At 36.5% G+C, this 10,701-nt stretch overlaps 1 long non-coding RNA gene across 1 annotated transcript; it reads left to right on the top strand.

Annotated features, from left to right (window-relative positions):
• The first annotated feature begins 9,026 nt into the window (after positions 1 to 9,026).
• LOC142172392 (uncharacterized) lies at positions 9,027 to 10,050 on the top strand. The gene is made up of 2 exons (XR_012701738.1): positions 9,027 to 9,235; positions 9,749 to 10,050. It is a non-coding gene; the product is annotated as an uncharacterized LOC142172392 (long non-coding RNA).
• Positions 10,051 to 10,701: the final 651 nt, after the last annotated feature.

The following is a 10,701-nucleotide window of genomic DNA, read 5'->3' on the forward strand; positions in this document are numbered from 1 at the left end:
AATAAATAGGAAGAGCGCAACTACTCATCAAACGTTGCTATAGGATTTGATATGTACGAGTGTAATATGATGTGGAGCATGATTTATGCAGAAATTAATAGGATGTAGTCAAGTATTTGCATGTAAGAAAAATAAATGCGGCATTTAAATAATTGAAATACAGTTACGGAAAAGGAAAACAAAGAGACAAGTCAGTTTCGGGAATAAAAGAATCATAAATGCTTAAAAAAAATAGACAGTTAAATCCAAATAAGGGGAAAAGGTATGCGATAAAACAAGCTTGGACTAATTTACAAAAGATAAGTTCATTATGGTAAAAGCGTAAAATATCCCCAGCAAAGTCGCCATGCTATCGTGCCCCCTTTTTTCCTCCGCAAAGAAAATACGGGTTCCGACGTTCTTGGGGGTAATAACTCATTTCCTTTTGGGATTTAGGTATTTGAAGAGTCTCCACATAACGGATTATGGTGCGTTAGGGCACCTAGAGCGATTAACTCTTAGACTAGTTCGCATTACCAGAGATTTAGGGTAAGGGCTCGAAATAACCTTGAGGGGAAGGTGTTAGGCACCCCTCTCGGTCCACAATGGTGGGTCCTAGCCGAACGTATACTTACGAATTATTCCTTTAACAAATAAGTAATTGAAACACATAATATCAAATAAAAGCATGTTGGACATATGACAAAGAATTTGAACAAGTTGCATAAAGTAAAGTTTAAACATCGGGAATTGGGAAAAGGGGTCCTAGGTTGGTTAGCCTACAGGATCACCCCACACAATGCTTGGTAAACACTCCTCAATGAGGGGCTACACGTGATATTAGCTCATAGTCATCATATCCTTACTACCCAATTACCCCTTGGTCATAGCCTAAAGCGTTCTAATAACCTTAAAAATGGCATACGCATGCACTACCCGTCCTTTCCTTGTGGCCCTGGAGGTATTTTGGACCTCTACCTTTGGACAGTTCTAGACCTTCCTAAGGTTTTAAAGTATAAAAGTCTAAGTGTCAATCAAGAACAAGTAGGACTAGGTGAGTAGAGATTATGCAGTATTGACTTAGGGCAAAGTGTAAGGGATCCTATTTAGCTTGCCTATTGGTTTAAACCTGCTAAACTTGGGTAGTTTTAAATAACCAAAGCACAGTTTCAGAGTTGTAGAATATAAATCACCCTATAGGCTTGCCTAAACGTAAAACAGTGATGTCTTAAGAGCATGATATCTACATTGATGCAGTAAAACAGTGAACAGTTTTAAACGGATACTTGAGATCCTATAGACATGTTTTCTAGCGGTAGTAAATTAAGGCAGTATTTGAATACTCATTAAAGAAGTGGACAGTTGATTAAACCAGTTCAAAAAGGAACTAACATGGATTAAACTGATTTGTTTAACTAAATTAATTTTAAGCTCTATAGGAAGGATTTCTACTAGAATTGATTTTAATTCCTATAGGCATGGTATCTAATTGCTAAGAGCTGATTTTGGAACTTATAGACATGATTTCTAATGAAAACAAATGTAAATACCCGCTGTAACAGAAACTGAACTTGATCACTTTTCCTTCTATAGACATGATATCTAATTATAAATCCATTTAGGTCCTATAGGCATAATTTCTAATTATTAAGTTGATTTTAACCCTATAGACTTTATTTCTATTATTGGAGCCATTTAAATCCTATAGTCATGGTTTCTAGTATGGTGAAGCAAATATAGCAAGTGCATTAACACAATCCTATATGCATGGTATCTACCCGAGTTAACCAACAGTTATGTAACTACCCACCCCTTTTCCACTAATCACCCCAATGTTGTTTATAAATAATTATTATAGGCCATCTGAATGAATTACATAAATAAAGAAAAAGAAGAAGTTAACTATAGGGAGCCTAAAGCAGGCCCAAATGACTTCCCAAGCCTCTAATAGTCTCAAATGCCCAAGTTCCACAGACAGTATCATGTCTAGGTATGTTAGAGTTCCCTAAGGACCTCAAAGATCCCGGGCAGTGCTCACACCTAGACTTTTCTCAAACAAGAACTGATTTAAGTGCAGTGTGAAAAGGCCAGCTCTAACATGCCAGAGTTCAGAGAAATCTCAAGGATCCCAAGGCAGTACACATGCCAGCGGGGCAGAACCTAATACTCTAGGAGTAGTGTGAGAGTGCTTGACATAGTTTACTTTTAAAAATAGTATAGAGATGAATTCAGAAGTGGGAAAGTTTTTCAGAAACAGGGAATAGCTTAGTGGTAGAAGACAGTTTGAGAAGAGTACCAAAACAGCAGACAATCAATTGGTCATAAGAGACATTCAGACTTAGGAAAGGAACACTTAATAAATAGATCTCACATGAGAATGGTGGCACATAAGAATCACATTAGGGTACATGGATAGGGATAAAGGAAACATATACTCACAAACTGCATACAACACTTAGGATCTTGGGGACTTTAACAGGTTAGTCATGCTAGGCAAAGAAATAAGCAGGAAAGAGTGCATACATTGAACATGACAGAAATTTAGACATGCTAGGCGAGGAAGTAAGTAAGAAAAATTGCAGAATGTAAAGAATACATTGAACATGCAGATTAATACATTGAACATGCAGATTTTAGACATGCTGAGCAAAGAAGTAGGCAGGAAATTGAACTCATACTGATGAACTAGTGCAAGAATGAAAACATATGGGGTTTGAATCACAAAACTTAATTAGAGACATACCAGTTGAAGAAAGGTACAGAATATGAAGCAAATAAAGTTCCAATATCTAGCCTTGGCTTTCAGCCGGCTAGATCAACAAGTATCACAAATAGCAGAAGAGAAAGATAATTTTTAACTTGTAAGTGTGCTTTTTGTGAACTCAATGTTCTTCTAATGAGAGTGGAAGAAATCATATAAATAGTAGTTTGAAAGGTAGGTAAATAAGGTAAGAATCAAATTGTTCAGTAATTGGAGAATCTCGGACTCAATTAAAGTAAAATCAGTCCAAGTCTTCCCTTAATTAAGGGAGTCATTTCAAATGGTAAAGAATAGGTACCAAGTAAGGAAAGAGTTCAAAGACCTAGGTACAGAATAGACAATTAGGGATAGAGACATAAAGTTCTAATTAAGGAAATAACAGTAAGAATCATGTAATAACGCAGACAAGGTAAGGTAAAATTAATTAAGGCAAGCAAATAAATCAAATCGAGTAGAAAGGTGAGAATCGAAAGTTTAAGGGAAAGTGTTCAAATCAACCCAAGAAATAAGGAATTTAGAATATTCAATAGTTCAATCAAAGAGAAAGTCAAGAAAAGAGTCAGTGTGTTTAGCATATAAATAAGGTAAAACATGGATAGTCAGGAATCGACATATAACTTTAACACAACAAAAGCTAAAAAATACTGATTCAATGAGAAAGATGCAAGTCTTGATGTGAATAGTCAAGATAAACACAAGCACATAGAATCAGTGAAAGCTCAAACTAAGAAACTCTGTAGAAGCATATTAAGGCTAGAAAGTTACGAGAAATTACAAGAACTCAAAGCAAGAACCAGTCAGATATACTAATACTCAGAAACCAAACGAAGAACCCTAAAAATTAGGGCTTTCAGCACAGGCAAGTTAAGGTCGTAGTAGACTCATAGATTCAGTCAAAATATGTGAGAAGCAGAAGTTTAAACACAAAAAATCATCAAACCAATTTTAAAAAGAAATTCTGGAAACCCTAGTTTTAGGAAAAGATGAAAAATCACTTGAAATCATATGATTCTTGTAAAGAATCTCAAGGCTATTATAAGACACACAAGAAACAAACTCAAATCATCTTAGATCTGTACAGATCTAGAAGGTTTAGAAAAGAAATTAGGTTTCGAAGAGGAGCATATAGAGATGAAGAAACATACTGAAAAACTTTTAGATCGTAGCTAATACAAGATGATCTCACTCGAAATCACACTGGAATGGCCTGGAACAGGCGAGAGATAAACACTAAATGCAAGTCGACATGGCCCTTGTCCCTTGAGGAACTTAGAGATGGCAATAATGACATGAGAGAAGCCATTGGAGGCCTGAGAGATGGTGAGATATCACCGAAGATGGTCATAGATGGGGGTCGGCGCTTGGAGTGGGTTTAGGTTGAGAGTGTTTGAGAGCAGAGAGGATTTTAGAGCGGAGGGGTTGATTGTGAAATGAATTAGGTTTGGGGGGTATAGGTTAGTTTAATTAGGAAAGGGAAAACCTAGGTCGTTAATCAAAACGATCAACGGCCAGGATTCGACCTGGTATTGGGTCGGGTAGGTGTTCCTAAGTTGGGCTGGGTAATTTTGGGGTCCGTTTTGGGCTGAATTGGGATTGGGGAGGGGTTGGAATTGAAATGAAATTAGGCTAGATTTTAAATAGCCATTTTCAGTACTATATAATTTATAAAAATAATAAAATGATTTTCAAAAAATATTTCATGTACTAAATGATTAAAAATAGTTGTTTAACATTTTAAAAATATAAAAGACCAAATTATGTATTAATAACGTAATTATGCATTAATATGGCTAGTATTGCAAATATATGCAAATTAACAAAAATAATGTAAAATGCAATTATAGAAAATGTACAAAAAATATTTAAGCAGTAGTTTAGTATAAATATAGAATTTAGATGGCTAAATTGCCACAAAAATAATTTGAAGGATAGTTATTGGAAATTTTATAAGTAAAAGGGAAGAAATAAATCAATTTGAAGCCTTTAAAATTGTAGAAAAAATTATAAAAATACTTATGCATGCCTATATATGCATATATGCTATTTTGAAAGTGTATATATATGTATTAAAGTATATAGGGAAAAATTAGGTATCAACATGTTCGTGCTTTTGACTATTCATTTTTCCTTTACTCCTTGTCTTGCTTCCTTGTTCGAATCACCCTGGGTAACATCCGTCTATCACATAAAATGAAATTTTTGAAAACATGCATTTGTGACAGATCATTTACAAAATGCAGTTGTTCAAAATGTGTGATAATGCATAAAACAAATATGTCTCAAATCGGAGACTGTGACGTGCTTTGAGACATTGCAATCTCCTCAACTCGGAATTTTGAGGACCCTCCTCAATATTCTACCCCAGTTTATATGCATACTTCTGGCGATACACTTCTTGGTAATCCTTGACTTGAAATCTCGCCCCAGTTTCTGACCATATGGGGGGAATAAAAATTTTATTATGATGTGACCGAACACACGGGGCTTTCTACATACCCCCTCTTAAACGAGAATCAGGTAAAGCATAGTTCAGGTTACATCAAACAGAAAGTGCAAACATAAGCTTAAACATAATATCTCTTGACTAGGTCTGAATTGATAGGTCTTGGCCATATTTCTTTATCCATTTCTACAAGTATAAGCGCTCATGCTGTCAGTACTCGGTGAACCATATAAGGGCCTTACCAGTTGGGTGAGAATTTTCTCTTTGCTTCATCCTGATGTAGGAAGATCCGTTTTAATACCAATTGCCCTAGTGTGAATTGCCTTGATCTAACCTTTTTGTTGAAAGTCATTGCCATTCTCTTCTGGTAGAGTTGGCCATGACACATTATGTTTATCCTCTTACCATCGATGAGAGCCAACTATTCATACCGACTCCTTATCCATTTTGCTTCGCTGATCTCAGCCTCTTGTGTGAATTTTAAGGAAGGAATCTCCACTTTCGGTGGGAATAAAGGCTTCAGTGCCATAGACCAGTAGATAGGGGGTTTCCCCATTAGACGTATGAACTGTGGTGCAGTAACCGAGCAAAGCAAAGTAGCTTCTCATGTCATTGCTTGTAATTGTCCACCATCTTTCTCAATATCTTCTTGATGTTCTTATTGGCGGCTTCTACGGCTCCGTTCATCTGCGGTCTGTATGTTGCAGAGTTCTGATGCCTGATCTTGAATGTTTCACACATAGCTTTCATCAAATTGGTATTGAGATTGGCGACACTGTCTGTAATGATTAACTCAGGTACTCCAAATACACAAACAATACAATCCCGAACGAAATCTGCTACGACCTTCTTAGTCACAACCTTATAGGAAGTAGCTTCATCCCATTTTATGAAGTAATCTATAGCCACCAAAATGAACATATGTCTATTTGAAGTAGCGGGTGCAATTGGTCCGATGAGATCCATGCCTCAAGCAGAGAAATGCTAGGGTGAACTCGTTGCATTGAGTTCGTGGGGCGGCACTAGTATCATATCAACATGTATCAGGCATTGGTGACACTTTTGAACATATTTGATGCAGTCTTTCTCCATGGTCATCCAAAAATACCCTACTCTTAGTATTTTCTTGGCCATAACGAACCCGTTCATGTGAGGTATGCAAGTTCTAGCATGTATTTCTTTGAGCAATCTAGATCTTCCTTAGCATTGACACATCGTAGCAATCCCAAGTTAGGAGTCATTCAATACAAAATTCTTCCCCTCTGAAAGAAATGGTTGGCCAATCTTTGAAGTGTGCGCTTCTGAGTGAGCATGGCATTTTCTGGGTATTCTCCTTTCGCCAAATATTCCTTGATATCGTGGAACGATGGATTTCCGTCAAACTCTTCTTCAACATGAACACAATAAGCTGGATACTTACGAATCTCTATTAGGATAGGATCAATGAAATTCTTCTCTGGATGTTGTATCATGGAAGACAAGGTAGCCAATGCATCCGTGAACTCATTCTGGATCCTTGGAACATGCTTGAATATATCTTTGTGAACCTCTTGATCAACTTTTGTACACAATGCTAGTATGGCAATATTTTAGTGTTCTTGGTGGCCCATTCTCCTAGTACCTGGTGTACCAATAAATCAGAATATCCGATTACTAGCAACTCCCGAACATTCATGTCAATGGCCAACCCGAGTCCCAAGATGCAGGCCTCAAACTCCGCTACATTGTTGGTACATGGGAACCTGAGCTTTGTGTATACAAGATAATGTTGGCTGGTTTCTGATACCAAGATAGCCCCAATTCCTACTCCCTTCAAGTTTGCTGCTCCGTCAAAAAACATCCTCCAACCGTCGTAGGTTTCGGAGATATCCTCACTTACAAACGACACTTCTTCGTGAGGAAAATATGTCTTCAATGGTTCGTATTTGCCGTCTACGGGGTTCTCTGCCAAGTGATTGGCTAATGCTTGCGCCATGACTACCTTCTGAGTCACATAAATGATATCGAACTCGCTTAGCAATGTCAACCATTTTTCTAACTTACCTATAGGCATGGGTTTTAGAAAGATGTATTTCAGTGGATCCATCCTTGATATGAGATATATAATGCATGCACAGAAATAATGTCTCAACTTCTGGGCTATCCATGTCAAAGCACAATAGGTGCGCTCCAGTAAAGAATATCAGGCCTCGTAAGGTGTGAACTTCTTGCTCAGATAATATATCACCTGCTTAATCTCCCGGTTTTATCATGTTGTCCCAGGACGCAGCCAAAAGCTCTGTCCAACATGGACAGATATAGCAGCAAAGGTCTTCTTGGCTCTGGAGGGACCAACACAGGCGACTTAGACAAGTACTCCTTGATTTTGTCAAAAGCTTTTTGACATTCTTCGGTCCAGTTTGTCGCGGCATCTTTCCTCAACATCTTGAAGATCAGCTCACATATCACCGTTGATTGTGCTATAAAACTGCTAATATAATTGTGGAGTCCTAGGAAACTCATCACACCCTTCTTGTTCTTTGGTGGTGGCAAGTCCTGAATAGCTTTAATTTTCAATGATTCTAGCTCAATACCCCGATGGCTGACGATGAAACCCAGCAACTTCCCAGCAGGGACTCTGAAAGCGCATTTTTGTAGGATTTAGCTTTAGATTGTACTTTCAAAGTCGGTCGAAAAAATTCTTAAGGTCTGTTATGTGATCGAAACTCCTTTTAGATTTAATAATAACATCATCCACGTACACCTCTATTTTCTTGTGTATCATGTCGTGAAAAAGAGTCTCCATGGCCCTCATGTAGGTTGCCCCAGCATTCTTCAAACCAAATGGCATCACTTTGTAAAAATATATCCCTCATGGCGTGATAAAGGCTATCGTTTCGGCGTCTTCCTCATCCATTCAAATCTGGTGATATCCTGGGAAGCAATCCACAAAGGATTGGAGTTCATACTTAGCGTAGTTGTCGATAGTCAACACACTCTGACTTTCCCCATCTTTCTTCGGAACCGACACAATATTGGCTAACCAGGTCGGGTATTCGACCATTCGAAGTACCTGGGCTTTGATCTGCTTGGTAACCTCATCTTTTATCTTCAAACTCGTAGCTGGCTTGATTTTTCTAAGCTTATGCTTTACCGGCGGACACATGGGGTTGGTGGGTAGCTTGTAAGCTACTATGGATGCGCTTAACCCAGTCATGTCGTCGTAGGACCATGCGAAAATATCCTCATATTAATTCACAAACCTGATGTATAATTCCTTCTCTGATGGTGATAGATGAATGCTTATGCGAGTTTCTTTGACTGTTTCAAAATTTCCTAAGTTAACTGCCTCAGTTTCTTCCAAGTTGGACTTTAGTTTGTTTTCAAAATTCTTTACTTCTTTGACAATTCCTCAGGTATTATATCATCTTCCAAATCTTCCGAATCACTTTCCTGATGTTGCATTGTCTCATTACATGTCACAGTCGTAGGTTCATCAAAATATGTAATAATTATGCTGAAAAGAATATAGAAAGCTAATAATAAATAAGAAAATCAATAATGCATTAATAAAGCTTGAAATTGTCAACAAGTACGACTAGATGGCTCTAGTAATTATTCCAAAACAAAATAATAAAAATGTTTGAAATGCTCAAAAACAATCTCTCTATATATATATATATATAATTATAAAGGAGGGCCTTAGCCCAGTGACGTGTCATATGTGATTGAACAGAAATGATATTTATCTGATTTCTCAAATTTTTGAATTTTTCCTCATATTTTAGAATTTAATTTTTCCTTGGATATTTTAGGGTTCAGTTAAGTGAACAGTCGCATATAAAATTCCTCGAAACGTTTCAAATCAGAACGCTTCAAACCAGAAACTCCACGCTTCAATTGCACGGCACCAAAAACAGAGAATGAATCAACAAAGGGGATTCAATTCCAATGACGTTTCCATTACCTTCTTAATCAAAAACTCTTAAGTCTCGGACTGATTTCCAATATAGCACATATGTCTCAAGCTCGCATACACACGGATGATTATTGATCCCTTACTGTTCGGAGGGGTAATTGCTTTTCAATACCTAAACGCAATCCCCTTTGGTTTTGTTCTTCTTTTATTTTCTTGGTTTATGTAAATGATAATAATTTGAAATTCATTAATCCAACTCAGGTTTGTACCTTCTATAAAATAATTGCTTTTGTCTATTTGACTTAATCATACTATCTTTATGTTACATTCGTCGAGCGACAAGCTATTGGAGCATGGGTATTCTGTGAAACTTTTCTCTCTTCTTCTTCTTCTTCCGTTCCTTTTGGCCTTCACATTGTTAGTCTTGAAAGTGGTATTTATGTAAAAGAAAAAAGAATGAAAAAAAAAACTGAGAATAACTTTGGCAATTCGTATTTGAAACATTTATACGTTTGCATTGTCATGTTCAACAGAGATTAAAAATGCGTATGGTCAGTCAATATTACAAAATTTAGCACTTGTCTGTTTCTCTGTTCATTGTTTTTTATTACATTGGAGTGTTATAGACCTGAATATTGATATTATAGGTCTATTCTTATTTTTGCAGGCTATTTACTCTATATGTGCTATGGAGAACAATTGCCAGGTTGATCAGTTTGTGTGTCTTTTATTCGTCCTAATGAATCGAATGTGTAATAGATATTGGACTGTTAAAATGGTCGTAGTTGCTATATCAACTTGGTATCTGTTTCCACTATCAGGTCCAAATAATAGGCAGAAAGCAGGTTTGTAAAAAAAGTGAGCAATTGTATTTTGATGGATGGATTATACAAATAATATTTTCTTGTATCAATGGAAACTTAAGTTGCATTTCCTTTGCTCTTTCTATGTAAAGGAACTTCAATACCATTTCTTTTGCTCTTTCTCTGTACAAGAAACTTCAGTAGCATTTCGTTTTGTTGGGGAACTTTAATTTGAATGAAGATTCACCCATTCCTATATACTGCTGCAGTTGTCACCACCATCAGTTATTCTCTTGAGGTATAGTACATCTTAAGGAAAAGCATTAGATTTTCAAGATTGAGTCTTTGTTATTTTCTTGTCATGTTGAGGATTTCTTTATTTGTGTAAGAATGAATTTGATTTTTTTTCGAGATATTAATATGCATAAATATGACTCTTGGCTAGATGATTAGTGTAGGAGATTACCAACCATCGAGTATCTATCGCATACATAGGGGATTCATCCATTAATTAAAGGTCAAGTTTGAAATTTTTTACTTTGTTGCAGCAACGCCGGAGGTATTTTACTATTTCTTTACTAAGTAAAACTAGACCTTCTGGATTTGAAGAGTCAATATTATAATTTACCTTTTACAACTTTTGTAACCATTTTATGGTTCATGTTTTCACTATAATGGGGAGAGCAACGCTATGTTGTTGGGGAAAGTGTTGACTCTTGAAGAGTTACAAAAGAAGAAGGATAATAATTAATAAAAAGAAAAAAGAAAAGATTCAAATTGTGCTCTATTTAGATGGATAAGTATTATTTTTGGTATA

This window comes from Nicotiana tabacum, chromosome 18 (assembly GCF_000715075.1).
Source record: "Nicotiana tabacum cultivar K326 chromosome 18, ASM71507v2, whole genome shotgun sequence".
Lineage (NCBI taxonomy): Eukaryota > Viridiplantae > Streptophyta > Magnoliopsida > Solanales > Solanaceae > Nicotiana > Nicotiana tabacum.